At 49.9% G+C, this 13,984-nt stretch overlaps 1 protein-coding gene and 1 long non-coding RNA gene across 2 annotated transcripts in view; one reads left to right on the top strand and one right to left on the bottom strand.

Annotated features, from left to right (window-relative positions):
• The window catches only part of PTPRJ (protein tyrosine phosphatase receptor type J), a 178,964-nt gene that overhangs the window by 122,178 nt on the left and 42,802 nt on the right, over positions 1 to 13,984 (bottom strand). The window lies entirely within an intron of this gene.
• LOC139187386 (uncharacterized) lies at positions 4,955 to 12,998 on the top strand. Its single transcript, XR_011570957.1, has 4 exons — positions 4,955 to 5,335; positions 8,924 to 9,190; positions 9,528 to 9,598; positions 12,044 to 12,998. It is a non-coding gene; the product is annotated as an uncharacterized lncRNA (long non-coding RNA).

Here is a 13,984-nt window from a genome sequence, read left to right as displayed (position 1 = left end):
GGCCAAGACCACGTGCTCAGACCTCAGACCCCCCATATCCATGAGTCCCAATTACAAAATAAGACACAGAGCTCACCCTTACACAGGAGCAACTCTGAAGTGGACGTGTTTGAGAGTTTAACCAAATGCTCACAGAAGGACTTGCTGCTCTTCTGCCAACTGTTTCTCTTTATGAAAACACGTATGCACAGGTAGGCAGTGTAAGATGGCAGAAATCCACCCAGGGTCGTCTTCAGATTCCAGCTCATCTACTGGGCGGCCTCAGACGAGTTACCCGGCCTCTCTGAGCCTAGGTTCACACATAGGTAAACCGTGCTAATAATCTAAGGGGAGTGGGGAGGACACCAGGGAGAAGGCTGGTAATGTGATGGAATATGAAGTGTCTAAGCAAAATGGGCTAAAACCCTAAGTCCCTCCGCCAGCCTCCAGTCCCGTCTCACTGCCCCCACTCACAAACCTCACTAAGGGAGCTCCACCCCCAGAGTCCCAGCTCCACGAGGACAGGGACTTTGTGGGTCTCATGCATCAAGGCCAGGTTTAGGCCAGGACTCTGCACACAGCAGACACTCCGTAACTACAGATTGCATGAAGAATGAAAGTAACCTCCGAGCAAAGGGCTCTCTGTTTGTTTCCTTCTCTGTGAGAGACACACCCCCCCACCCCACATTACGGTGAGGATTAAATGAGCTCATGGATGGGAAAGTGCCCAGGGCAGGGCCTCCATACAGGTGCCAGTAAGTGGCAATCTACCCCGCCTTCAGTGCACACGAGATCACAAACAGAACGAGGCTGTAAAACGGTCACGTGTACGCACGTGATCAGGCGGCACTCTCCCTCTCTCCTCGGCCACAAGAACATATGCACAGCCGCCCTTGTGAGCACCAGGTGGCCGGCCCCTGGGCCCTCCAGGGAGAGGCGGGTGGGTGGGCCACAGCCTGCAGACTCAGAAAAGAGGCCAAGCCAGCTGGACCACCACCAGCCACACCCACGCAAGGGGTCTGGGGATCAGCTCCACACGCAAATATTCCACCTGCTCGCCTCTACCTGTCTCCACCCCAGGAAAGCCACAAGGGGCTCAAAACACAAGGTGGGTGGAGAAAAGAGAGGTGAAGGGGAGGGAAGAAAACCAAACTCTCAATAGAAAAATACCTGAGAGCCGCAAGAGTCTTGCACCAGTGGCCTCGAGATCTTACCTAGAGACATCCCACCATCCTTCTGCCCTAAACAGAAGTTCCCCTGCTCAGCCCCAAGCAGCAGAAACCAGAGAGACTTAAATCGTAAAAGACGTTGAAGATCACTCACTGGGGTCTGGGACAAAAGAGTCTAGCGCAGAGAAAGCACTGCAGTGAAAGTTCAAGTTCACGCCCAGCTCTCTCGCTGCTCAGTGGGAAGCCCCAGGCAGCTCCCCAAACTTACCTGGAACCCACTCTCCTAAGCTGATAAAATAAAAAAGTTACAAGGACACCCTCCCAGGTCAAAGGGGTCTATAAGCATCAGAAGCCAGCCACAAAATCCAGACCTCAAGTTCATGCGTGCCCTCTAAGTCATTTCAGTTGTGTCTGACTCTATGAAATCCTATGGACTGTAGCCCGCCAAGCTCCTCTGTCCATGGGATTCTCCAGGCAAGAATACTGGAGCGGGTTGCTGTGCCCTCCTCCAGAGGATCTTCCCAACCCAAGTCTCTTGCATCTCCTGCACTTGCAGGCGGGTTCTCTACCACTAGCATCACCTGGGAAGCCCCCTCAAGCTCGTGCACTGGGCTTGAAAGTTCTCTCTCCCAGTCCCAAGTCCCAAAATTTGTGGGGGAAAGGAAAAGCTGGATGGGAATCTCAAAGGTGCTGCTCAGAGACCATCCCACTGCGGGGGTAAGAGGTGCTATCCCAAGAAGGAGGAAACAAGCGGGCAGGAAAGAATCTGGGGGTCACAGAGGGAAGAGAAACAATCTGAAAGGTGCAGAGTAATCAGCATCACTCCATCAGCGTCATTCCCCCAGGGCTTAGGAACTCCTCCGAGGCCCCAGCAACACCACACTGAGAACCCGCGTCAGCCAGGCTCTGTCAGGGGCTGGGGACACAGCAGCGATGGCTCCCACTGTCTCAGGGCACTGTCAAGCCCATCTGGCCACCTCCTCCAGTGTAGCTCTGGTAACTGAAGGCCTGACCTGGCGTGTGTCCTCTCTCTGGTTCAGACAGGGTAGTGGAAGGAACCCCAGCCTTAGGAAAGCAGCTGAGTTCCAACTTCTGTATGGTCTTTAACAAGTCTCCACGTCCTCATGTCTGAAGTGGGCAGAAAGCCACCTCACCCGACCTCTTCATCTCACGGGTTCCTGTAGCGCATACTGAAACCCCACCGAAGCGCATGAAAGCCTTACTCAAATGAGTTACTCCTCTGTCCAGCATCACTAGCAAGCCAGCTGGTTTGGGAGATCTCTGAGCATAGGCTGAAGATGACAGGCAACCATCCCGCCCCAGCCTGGCCCCTGGGCCACCCAGTTCCTCTGAGGGTCCCAGTGGCCATCATGCCTGACGGCAGAGCAGCTGTGAACCACAGCCCACACTGGAAAGCACACCCCCAGGTGGGATCCACTGAGGAAGTCAACCCAAGTCCAGCTGGGCGAGGAGCCAGTTCAGCCCCACTCAAGCAAGAAGCGTGCGTGTCTCAAAACAAGCACAAGTGAAAAGCACAAGTGTGGACCACCCCGTCCCCAAGAAAGCTGTGTGCACCAAGGCCCGTGCCTCCCGCAGCCCAGCACACCGGATTTCTCTGCCTTTCCTGCATGGCCAGTCCCCCGTGGAGGAGGACAGCAGCCAAGCTCCAGGGAGCCCCCCTGAGCAGACAGATCTCTTGGTTCTGGAACCTTCCAGAGCATCGAAGCAGGTGAGGTGATGAGCGTCCTTTCTGAGAGATGGGAGAGGAGCTGCACAAATGCCCTTCTGAATGTCTGGGGCTTCTCCTGCCACCCCCACCCCAACCCCAGCACAGATCTGAAAGCCACATACCAGCCATGAGACCCTGGGACCCACCCTCTAAGCCCCCACTTTCTCAGCTCAGAGGAGGATTCTGAGGATGAAGCATGGGCTGGCACAAAGCAGCACTCTGAACCGCAGCTGGGACTCAGCCATGGCTGAGCCCCCTCCCAGACCCCACCCCCATAATCTCAAGATCCACTGGACTCTGCCAATTGTGAAACAGCCCTCTAGACGGGGAGGAAAGGAGTGCGGGGGGGAAGACCTCAAGAAAGGAAAAAAAAAACCGAATTATTCAACCATTTCCTTCCCTATTCTGCTTTGACCTTCCACGGTGTCATACAGGTGGCACTTGTTCTAGTCAAGTGAGCACTGAACTTTTTTCTAAAGATGAGAAACTGTTATTTTTTCCTGTACGTGTCTGCCTCAGTTCCCACAGCCCTCCAGCCAGAGAGGCGGTCTTCCTGGGGCTCAGCCCAGGTCTTCCTGGTCAGATGGGTGTGGTTCTGTTTTTCCTGGAAAAGAAAAAGACCTCAGACTAAACGTGCCGCCGCTTATGACTATCAGGCTGGCAGAGAAGGTTCCACCCAAAAGGGAACTAGTCAAAGACTGAAGACCAGCTCACAGGTCAGGACCCACCCTGTAGGGGTTTATTCTTTTCCATAAAGCAGTCTACCAGCCACATGTCCACAGTTATAGAAGACTTTTCACGTTAACAAATTCACAAGACATAAGAAAAACTTCTACCAGAACTTGAGCCTGACACAAGGGCTGGGAAACATGGTTACTATGATGTCTCTTTGGGTCCCATGTTTCAGGAAGTCTTGTTCTACTCAGTGCAACAGTCTCCTCCCAATCAATCTTCCTCTCTTTCTCACCCTACCCCCATCACACACACACACACACACACACACACACACATATAAAAGAATCAGAGCCCAAGGCCATAGACTTATTCTTGCAAATGTCTCCAATGTTCTGAACTGCTGTCCTCTGGATCTGAATACCCCCCATACCCCCCGCCGAGTTCCAGCCCCACCCCAGCACTGTTCTGATTTGAGAGTATGGAAGAGAGGAAGGAATTTCCGATCACTGGCAGAACATTAATTTCTAATAAATATGCTGATTAGTCATGCAACTCAAAATCTATTTTTCAAACAACAAGACAGGAGGGAAAAACACAAAAGAAAAGAAATGCTTTCCTTGCCACCCAGGAGCACCAGAATTTACCTGGATTGCCCCAAAATGGAAAAGTGTATTGGTTCAAACATAAGGAAAATACACCATGTGCTGGCCCCAGTGGAGCAACAGCTCAGGACACAGAGTGTTCTATTCATGAGAAAAAGCACAAGAGAGATGCTTTCTCTGACTATTCAGAGCCTCCGTCACGTCCTACTGAGCAAATAAAAATGCATATGACCCAGACTGAAGAGACCCCTTATAAGATAACCCCCCAGCTCTGCAATGTGGCATCCAGCAGCCTCTGTCGCTCACAAAAGGGGAACTCAGGCTAATAGGCCCATCAGATTCTGAATTATTCAAAGATACAGTGTATTTATTGAGTCAATAAACAACTCCAATTTGGCCTTCATGTAAATGCAAATTATTGGAGAAAGAAAATCCCCCTTTCTCCCTTTACATTCAGAGGGATTGGCAACTGGCAACTTCTCTCAGGGTCCAAGCACCCAAGATTCTGTTTCAAATATGGTCACAATATTGTCACCATTTCCCTGAGCCTCGGTGGTGAGGCCCTTCAGCTTTAAAGGCAGAAAGTGCCTTGAAATGCTGAGAAGCCATGGTCTACTGACTTCTCATCTGAGAAACGGAGCCCCTGCTTCTGCACGTGTGTGATGGGGTCAGTAGGAACACTATATACGTGGGTACAGCAAGGGTAACCAAAGCGCTGGGAAAGCGCACACTGGATAACCAGCAGAGTGTACTATCAAGCAAATCTGGGAATGCGCAAGGAACAAGAACGCTCAGATTTTCCCACCTCTCTGCATTTTCACAGGAAATAAAGTCTTGTGACTAATTCTCCATTCAACCGTTACTGAGCTCCGACTGTGTGCCAGGTACAGAGATGAAGAAGGCAAGGTGTGAATGGTCCATTTGAGTGGAGGAAGCGAACCGGAACAGAGCCCAGTGAGCCCAGTGACGCAACAGAAGGGCGGACCCGGGATGGATCTGATTGGGCATAGATTTCCGGAAGTGGCCAATAGGAATTAGCCAGGGGGAGACGAGTGACAGGTACAGAAGGCTCAGCCAGCCAGGAATGCCTAGAGAAGAGAGAACCGCATACACTCAGAAACAACCTGGAATACATCCCAGCTGGAGCAAACTTACAGGAAGCATATAAAAGAGGCTGGAAAGTGAGCAACCAACAGGCCAATCACCCTGAGGGCTCCATGTGTGTGTGTGGGGGGGGGGGGGGGGGGGCGGGGGGGGGGAGCAGGGGGGGTGGGGGCGGGGCGGGGGGCAAAGAAAGATTTTAACCATGGAAAGACATGGTCAGATTGTCAGATCTGCATCGTGGAAACGCTCTCCTGCTGGTGGCAGCAGCGTGGAAAATAAATTTGTGGAGGCTGCAAAAACATAGAGATGAACAAAACATATGGAATCACGGTCAACGCTGTATACATTGGAGACTCTCCAGGTTTCAGCTCTGGGGAAAGAACGTCCTTTATTCCTTGTAAATGTTTACATCTCACTAGGTGTGTGTGCTCCTGCACACACACACGTGCACATGCACACACACCTCTCAGGGAGCTGGTGACAGTTCCTGGCGCTGGGTTGTTTAGCAAGGCCCACTCCAGTATTCTTGCCTGGAGAATCCCATGCACAAAGGAGGCTGCTGGGCTACAGTCCACAGGGCTGCAAAGAGTCAGCACGACTGAAGCTACTTAGCGTGCACGCATATGCTATCTGGGAGCTTCCAAAAGAATCAACACCTACGGGCAGTCCGTATCCAAAGAAAACAGGTCTCAGACTTAGAATCTGGAGAGGCATGAGGTTAGAATGTTTTGGTGATGCCAAGAGAAGGCAAAGGGCAGATCGGGGGAGACAGTCAACTATTAATGTCAAACTGGACACTAGGAGCCCTTTATCCTCCCATCAGCTGGTTTCTCGATAAAGCTTCACAAAGAAGAAGGGTGAGGGAATAAGTAGAATTAAGAAACTGTGTAAAACTGAGTAAATTAGCCACATTTAAAGCCACAGATATGGTGCCCAGGAGAGAAGAAATGGTGTTATTCAAAAGAGGAAGGGGAGGGAGGGCTCCAGAGCGATTCAATAAATCTATAAATCACACACCACAGTATTTGTTGCATCTGGTGAAAGGCAATAGAGTTATGTGGTATTAAGCACTCTGGAGTCACACCTGAGTTTAATTCCCAGCACTGCCATTTACCATATGACCATGCCTGAGCCCATTTTTTAACCTCTCTGGGGTACAGTTTTCAACACTAGCTGAGTAACCCTACCTAACTCACTAGGTAGAAGGATTATAGAGATAACTAGGTGCTAACGACTTTATGCTTTAGGTGCTGCTCAAGAAGGTGAAGATCATTTACCAGTAGTCTTAGAAATGAAACCTTCATTGTAACTGATCAGGGGAAAAAAAATCAGAAGCAAGGCTGTGCAAAAGGAACAGAAGCAGGAGGTGGGGGATAAACTGGGAGATTGGGATTGACATATACACACAGCTATGTAAAAATGTGTAACTAATGAGAACCTACTCTATAGCACAGGGTGGGGGGAAGATATAATCTGCAGGACATACATTAAGTTAACGTGAAACATGCATTCCAATATTCAGTAGGTGCAAACAAATACTGTTCGATTCCACTTGTGTGAGATACCTAGAATAGTCAAATTCGTAGAGTCAGAAAGTACACTGGTAGGGCTTCCCTGGTGGTTCAGTGGTAAAGAATCTGCCTGCCAATGCAGGGGACACAGGCTCGATCCCTGTCCAGGAAGATCCCACATTCCGCAGAGCAACTAAACTCACGCTCCGCAACCATTGAGCCTGCGCTCTAGAGCCCGGCACCACAACTACGAGTCTGCACCCTGCAGCTACTGAAGCCCGCATGCCCTGCGGCCGGTGCTCCACCGCAAGAGAAGCCACCGCAGTGAGAAGACCGCACACGGCAACCAGGGAGTAGTCCCCGCCCGCCGCAACTAGAAAAAGCCCACATAGCAACAGAGACCCAGCACGGCCAAAAATAAATAAATAAAATTATTTAAAAAAAAAAGAAGAAAGTACATTGATAGATGCCACAGGGGCTGGGGGTGGGGGGAGTGGGAGTGAAGGGGGCTTCCCTGGTGGCTCAGATGGTCAAGAATCTGCCTGCTAGACGGGAGAGCCGGGTTCCATCCCTGGGCCTGGGTAGTATTTAATGGGGACAGAGTTTCAGTTCAGGAAAGTAAAAAATGCCAGAGAGAGATGGTGATGAGAGCAGCACAAGGTGAATGTACTTGGTGCCACTGAAAGGTACAGTTAAATTAGTTAAAATAGTATGTTTTATATTATATGATCTTCACCACAATAAAAAATTTTTTTAAAAAAAAGAAGCTGTCCTCCTCAGCAATGCTGAATGGAGAAGGCAGATTCTGCGTCTCATTCGGTGACCGGTTTTTTGAGGTCAGCACAGACATTGCTGTGGGACATTTCCACTGTGACCACCCCTGACAGGCGCCCCCTCCGTGGAAGCATTAACCAACACGACGAACATCTGCTCAGCATTTACTGAGAGCTTACTACAGGCAAGACAATGTGACTGTCCCACTGAAGCCATGACAGGAAGACCGGTCTTATCTTCAAGGAGACGCATCAGTTAAAAAGACGTGGACACAAATAAATGGAGTACCGGCTGGGATGTCATGACACACAGCGGGTACAAAGCATAGCGAGCTATAAGGATGCAGGGGCCCAGAGGCAAAGTGTACAGAGAATGTCTAAGGATAAAGCGAAAAAAAGGAGGCTCTGAACTGAGTCTTGCAAATGGGGTTGAATCTGACCATGTGAAGATATGGTTGAACTTGGCTGTGTTTAGATAAGGGAAAGGGTACAGACGGCGGAGACAATGGTGTCTGTAGATGCACAGGGGCCAGAAAGGATGGGAAGTGAAAGCGATGGGAAGCGAAAAGGTGAAACGCTAGGAGCCTGGACTTTATCCCTGGCTCAGCGTTGTTTCACATGCTGCTTCTGCCACAAGATATCAACAGGTGTCCAGGGGAACAAAGTGGCTTCCACGGAACTAAACAGGCTTCCTGATCGCAGCGTAGCTGAGCTCCAAGAGTCTCCAAGAGACTCCTTCAGGAATCTCTTTCTTTTCTAAGATTTTTTTTTTGATGTGGACCATCTTTAAAGTCTTTTGAATTTGTTACAATGCTGTTTCTGTTTCATGTTTTGATTTTTTGGCCACGAGACATGTGGGATCTTCGCTCCCCAACCAGGGATCGAACCCACAACTCCTTATATTCGAAGGCAAAGTCCTAACCACTGGACCACCAGGGAAGTCCCCCAGGGCTCGCTTGAGAACAGAGCTCTTCCCCAGCTTGTTTGACCAAAGGACCCCTTTTCCCCCCCTCATACTCTCTCTAGGTCCTGAGAGGATGCACAGCGTGGGAAAGACAGTCATTTCAGTCAGGGCTGTGCTTCAGAACGTCTGTTTTACATACTATAAATATAGAAAATATGTTACCACACCGACTGAGAAAACTGCGAACTAATGTTTCCAAATAGGGCTGGGACACTCTGCAAGGGGTCTGCACTGGGAGGAATAAATTACATTCGATATGGCAATCCCTGATAGTGCAATGGTTAGGACTCCTCGCTCCCAGTGCAGAGGGTCGTGGTCCTGCCGATCAAGGTGTGGTCATGGAAGTAAGATTCCACTTGCTGTGAAGCATGGCCATTAAAAAAAAAAAAAAAAAAACCTATCTTTTACTCTTTCAAGGGCCACGTGTTAATGATGTGGTATTCTTACGTGTGCTGTCGGTACCTGCTGTGCAGGACAGGAGCCGGTGCTGTCCCAGAGAACCATTCACCGCCGTCAAACTCCAAAAATAAGAGAGAGAGAAAGAATTCCAGAGCTCAGTGCCTGTGACCCGTCCACGTGAGAAGTGGGGCCCCCAGGGACAGCAGCGTGTGCCTGGCCCCTCTGGGCGGGCTCTGGATCTCCTGGCAGGTCGAAGAGAACCAAGATCGGCAGAAGGAGCACCAGGTTTGGAGGCAGACGGATCTGGGTTTATAAATGCTTTCTCTTCTTTTCTGTTCGTACTCTCGGTAGGCTCATTTCTAGGAATTGGTCCTAGGCGAGTTGCCAATATAGTACGACTGACAAAAGCAAAAGAAAGAAAGAGAAGAGTCACCCTAAACATCCAAAAGCGGTGATGTGGTGGGGAGTTCCTGGGGAGCCAGTGGTCAGAACTGGGTGCTTTCACCACCATGGGCATGGGTTCGAGCCCCGGTCAGGGAATTAAGATCCCACAAGCTGGGCAGCCAAAATAAAAACAAAGAAACCTAAAGCGGTGAATAGCTAACGAGAACCTTCTGTACAGCTCTAGGAACTCGACTCTGTGCTCCGAGGTGACCTAAATAGAAGGAAGTCCAAAACAGAGGAGCTATCTGTGTAAGTATAGCTGGTTCAGAAACTACCACCACGGTAAAGCAACTATACTCCAATAAAAATTAATTTTTTGAAAAGTGATGAAGTGGTTAAATAATGATACATATAGACAATAAACTAAGAGGCTACTGCTACAAAAAAACATTTTTCTAAGTTTTTTTTTAACGTCACAGTTACATTCATAGCCCATGTAACATAGTAAAGAGAACGGGGATGTAGGTTCAGAAGAGATGCAGGCAACATGAAATTTATAGAGAAAAGCAGGGAGCAGAAGGAATGCAGGAAGTTTACAATCAGCAACGAGTCAAAGAAGAGCCAAGCTCTGCAATTCAAACAGGCAAGAGAGAAGTCGAGGGCAAGAAACCCAAGAGGGCAAGAAACCCAAGAGGGCCTGCCTCGCAGGCCTCCCTTGCGGGTCGCCCAGGGAATGCCAAGAAGGGGCAGAACAGAGAGAAGAGGCTTCTATCTGTTTCAGCTGAGATGTAGGTCAGTGTGTCATTTCTTCAAAGAGGTGAGTCGGTATCAGAGCAGCCAATAATTCCAAGGCAGGAGAGACAAGAGCTAAATTAAAGGAGCCTCTCCAGGGGGTCCCGCACGCCCCCTAACACTTCGGTCTTTCTTAGGCAGAGAGGGACTAAGGACGCGCTAGGAAGCTGACCCCTTCTCCCCCTCTCCAACCGTCCTATAAATTGGTCCTGTGTTTCCCAACACCAGAAAGGGTACTCACTCATGCAGAGCAAAATGCCAGTAAGTACAAATTTGGAACACGGGTTAAACAATACTGTGATCAAAACTCCAACAGCAACCCTGAAGAGACAGAGGGTGGGGGTAGGGGAGGAGAGAGATTAAGAGCCCAGCTCTCCTCGAAACTTAATTCTATGCTCTAATTCAGAGCAGTATAATTAACCCCGAGTTTCGCTGCTAACACTGAACTTTTTCAGCCTGATGAGAATATCATTTAGAATCCTGCAATCGCCAATAATAGCAATATGACACAATGGCATCCATTGAGGCCCTCATCAGGGCTCGTAGTCATTTACATAGAACATTTTCTGTGACTCTCTGAAATGCAATGCCACAAAGACTCAATTGAGACAGAAGTCTCCCTTTCCCATAAATGAAAAAAAGAAGAAAAAAAAAAAAAAGGAAAGAAAGAAACCACAATTTCCTTTACAGGACAGCACAGATGGTCCCCACCCTCCCAAGGCTTCTCCAGGGCCGGGCACGTCAAGAGAAACTGCTCATCCCAGTGCTGACCAGAAACTAGATACTTGCATATCACACTGGGTGTGATGCCTAATCTTGCACACACCGGGTGTGTGCGTGTTGGCCTAATCTCTTCACACAGGAAAAGGAGATCTGGGGTGCTTTAGGAAAACCCTGAGCTTAATAAAACAGAGCAGAGGATATGGAGGGGGCCCAGCTGGATTAACAGCTTTCAAGTCCAAGCTCCGACTTCACCAGCCTCCCTGGAGATGGGGGCTGGCGGGGGGGTGGGGGGGGGCGCGGGGGGCAGGCGGGTGTTCACGTGGCCTAGGAGCCAGGCCTGGAGAAACACGGGCCACTGTCCCGTCCTGCAGCCCGACTGGTGCCGTGGGCCACAAAAGTCTGAAAGGTGGTGACTGGGGACCATGAGTCACCCAGGGCAGGACAGTATTATGTGCAGAGGGCAGGACAGTCATTGTGCTGAGGAAAAAGCAGGATTCGGAAGCCAGACAGACCACAGTTGGCATCCTGGCGCCATTCCTTAGACTCGGAGTGGTTATCTAACGACCCGGAGCCTTTTGTTTCCTTCTCTGAAAAATGGGCTTTGAAGACGATGCGGGGATGAAGAGTCTTAGCCTCTGAAATATACCACACCATGACAGTATAAAAGAGCAACAGTTATGGATATGGCCATTGTCGTTATTCTTTACTAAAGATTTGCGGAAAAGCCAATAAGGTGAAAAGCCTGGAGCCACAGCCAGGCTCCTCTGGTTCATGTCTGAGCTCTATCACTTGCTAGTTGGGTGACCTTATTTAACCTCTGTGTCTATTTCCTCATCTGTAAAACAGATGAAATAATAGCACCTACCTCCCAACTGGTATCTAGGGTAAATGAGTTAATATATGCACAGCATTTACACAGTGTATACATATGTGCCAGGCTCTAGTCTACGGATTTGTTGTATAAATAAGATGAATCAACAGGGATCTGGGGAAAGGGGTATCCTTTAAGGCAACAGCAGCAGTTCCTAACATCTACAGTATGTCTTCATATCCACTAAGTTCTTTAAGTCTTTCATTGAACCTCCCCCAAGAGAAACAATTCTATGATGTGAAATCAGGGCCTAAATTCTAAAGATGGCCTGGGAATCTCCCTTTCTTGAAGGTTTCCTTTAAGAAAAAAAAAAAAAAAAACTGGTTAATGGGAAGCATCAAATGAATGACCCTTTGTTCTTTTTCTAGCTCAAGTCTTTGCCTGTGCAGCCAAGTTCTTCCCAACAGATCACATCCTTCTCACATGCCACCTTGAGGGAATGGCCAGCAGGAAGGTCCACACCAGTCTAGCACGAGGACAGGACAGACTGGAGGAGAAAAGGGGAGTCCCACGCCAAGTCTGGGTGCTGCTTTCTGACCAAGCAAGAAGGGCCTGACAACTGGCAGCTGTTGCCACTTGGCAGCTGTTAACTGTCAGCACTTCAGAGTTCACGCTTGGAAATCCTGCCGAGTCCCTGCTTGGTACATGGCCTATTCACCTTGGAGAGAAGGCTAGTAATAAAGAATGCACTTGTTGAAAACTCAGCTGGCTAGTACAGGTCAAATGCTCTTGTTCTGCTGAGCAATCCCAGTGGGGCCACCACCATCAGTGGTCACCCACCAGACAGTTATCGAGGCCAGACCTCAAGGACAGACTCATCAGTGACTTCTCCACTGTACTCGTCTCATCCTTCTGAGGGATTTCCACACCAGATGGGGAGCAACACAGGGACTGGTCCTTGGTCACTCTGTCCAGATGCAAATCCATGGCCAATGAATGACGCAGACAGGCACCTGTATCTCTTGAAGATCCACCAAAACAGGACGTGTGCACCACCTGGCCAGTGCGACCAATCTCACGCGATCCAGTCCCAGACTCCGTGGCTCCTCTGAACTCCAGGAACCTGCTACCAACACCTTACTCAACCTCCACATTCATGTTGAAAAGTATCTCAAGCTCAAAAGTCGAAAACCCACACCCCCTTCCTGGTTCATTCCACTCCCCAAGAGCTGGCTCCTTGCTGTTCCACAAACAAGCCAATCCGTCTTTCCTCAAAGCATCTGTACTCGCTGTTTCCTGAACCCCCTTGTGGAGGCTTGCCCCAGCTGCCATATGTAAAACAGTACCTGCCTCCCATCACCCTATCTTACTTCTCAGCCTGAAATCCACCTGTCTTCCCCAGCAGACGGAAGCTCCATGAGGGAGGGGCGTGGTCTGTTCTGGGCATGTCAGTATCCCCAGGACAGAAACGGGGTTTGACACAGAGCAGGTACTGAATACGGGGCGTGTGCTGAATGAATCCATTAACTGGTTAACTAATTAGAAGCCAAGGTAGACAAAGAAAGGGTCAGAAAACAAAATCGTATCTGGGGCTTAACTTCAAGTTTTTAAGACGCACTTGAAGCCCAGCCAAGGAGTCTCGTGGAGGTGCTCAGCGGCCAGTTCGGTTGGGCTGCTTGGCTTCCCTTCTCTCCCTTCCCCCTTCTGTGTTTTATTTCTCATCGTGTTTTGAAACTGATGGCCCATGGAAATCCAGAGCTGAGGGACAAGAATCTCACCCCAAAAAAAGGAACCAAGTCAGGGGAACATCCTGGCAGGGGGCAGGAAGAGGTGCTGGGGGAACCGAGTCACTCTCTGCCGCCTGGCCTGCTCTGACCAGCTGGACGCAGCAGTGGTCACTCACCGAGCCCTGACCAAGCGCCGGGCACCTGGCTGGGTGCTCATCCTCATGACAACGCCATGATAGAGCCATGGGGATGCTCCCTCTAACACAGGGCTAGGTACAAAAGTCACCGGGGTGTGGGGATAGGACCAACCATGAGCATAATAACCCTCGAAATGTGCCAACCAAGGCAGTCCCTGCGCTCCAGCGCTGGACAGATGAAGGGACAGGCAGATGGTCTGCGTGAAGGAGCCACACTGCATGGAAAATATATTTTTAAATCCCTGGAAGCACACTGGCAAGGCAGGATAACCACACTGTGAGAGGCACAAAGACACCGACAAGGGAGAAGAGGCGCGTGTTTCCAATCCTGCACGCCCTGCAGGCCACATCTGCACATATATGGTGGCGGTGTCCGACTCTTGCGACCCCACGGACTGTAGCCCACCAGGCTCCTCCGTCCATGGGATCTTCCAGGAATACTGGA

This window comes from Bos indicus, chromosome 15 (assembly GCF_029378745.1).
Source record: "Bos indicus isolate NIAB-ARS_2022 breed Sahiwal x Tharparkar chromosome 15, NIAB-ARS_B.indTharparkar_mat_pri_1.0, whole genome shotgun sequence".
NCBI classification, from domain to species: Eukaryota; Metazoa; Chordata; class Mammalia; order Artiodactyla; family Bovidae; genus Bos; species Bos indicus.
The sequence above is the reverse complement of the archived record's forward strand: the minus strand, read 5'-3'. Positions and strand labels throughout refer to the sequence as shown.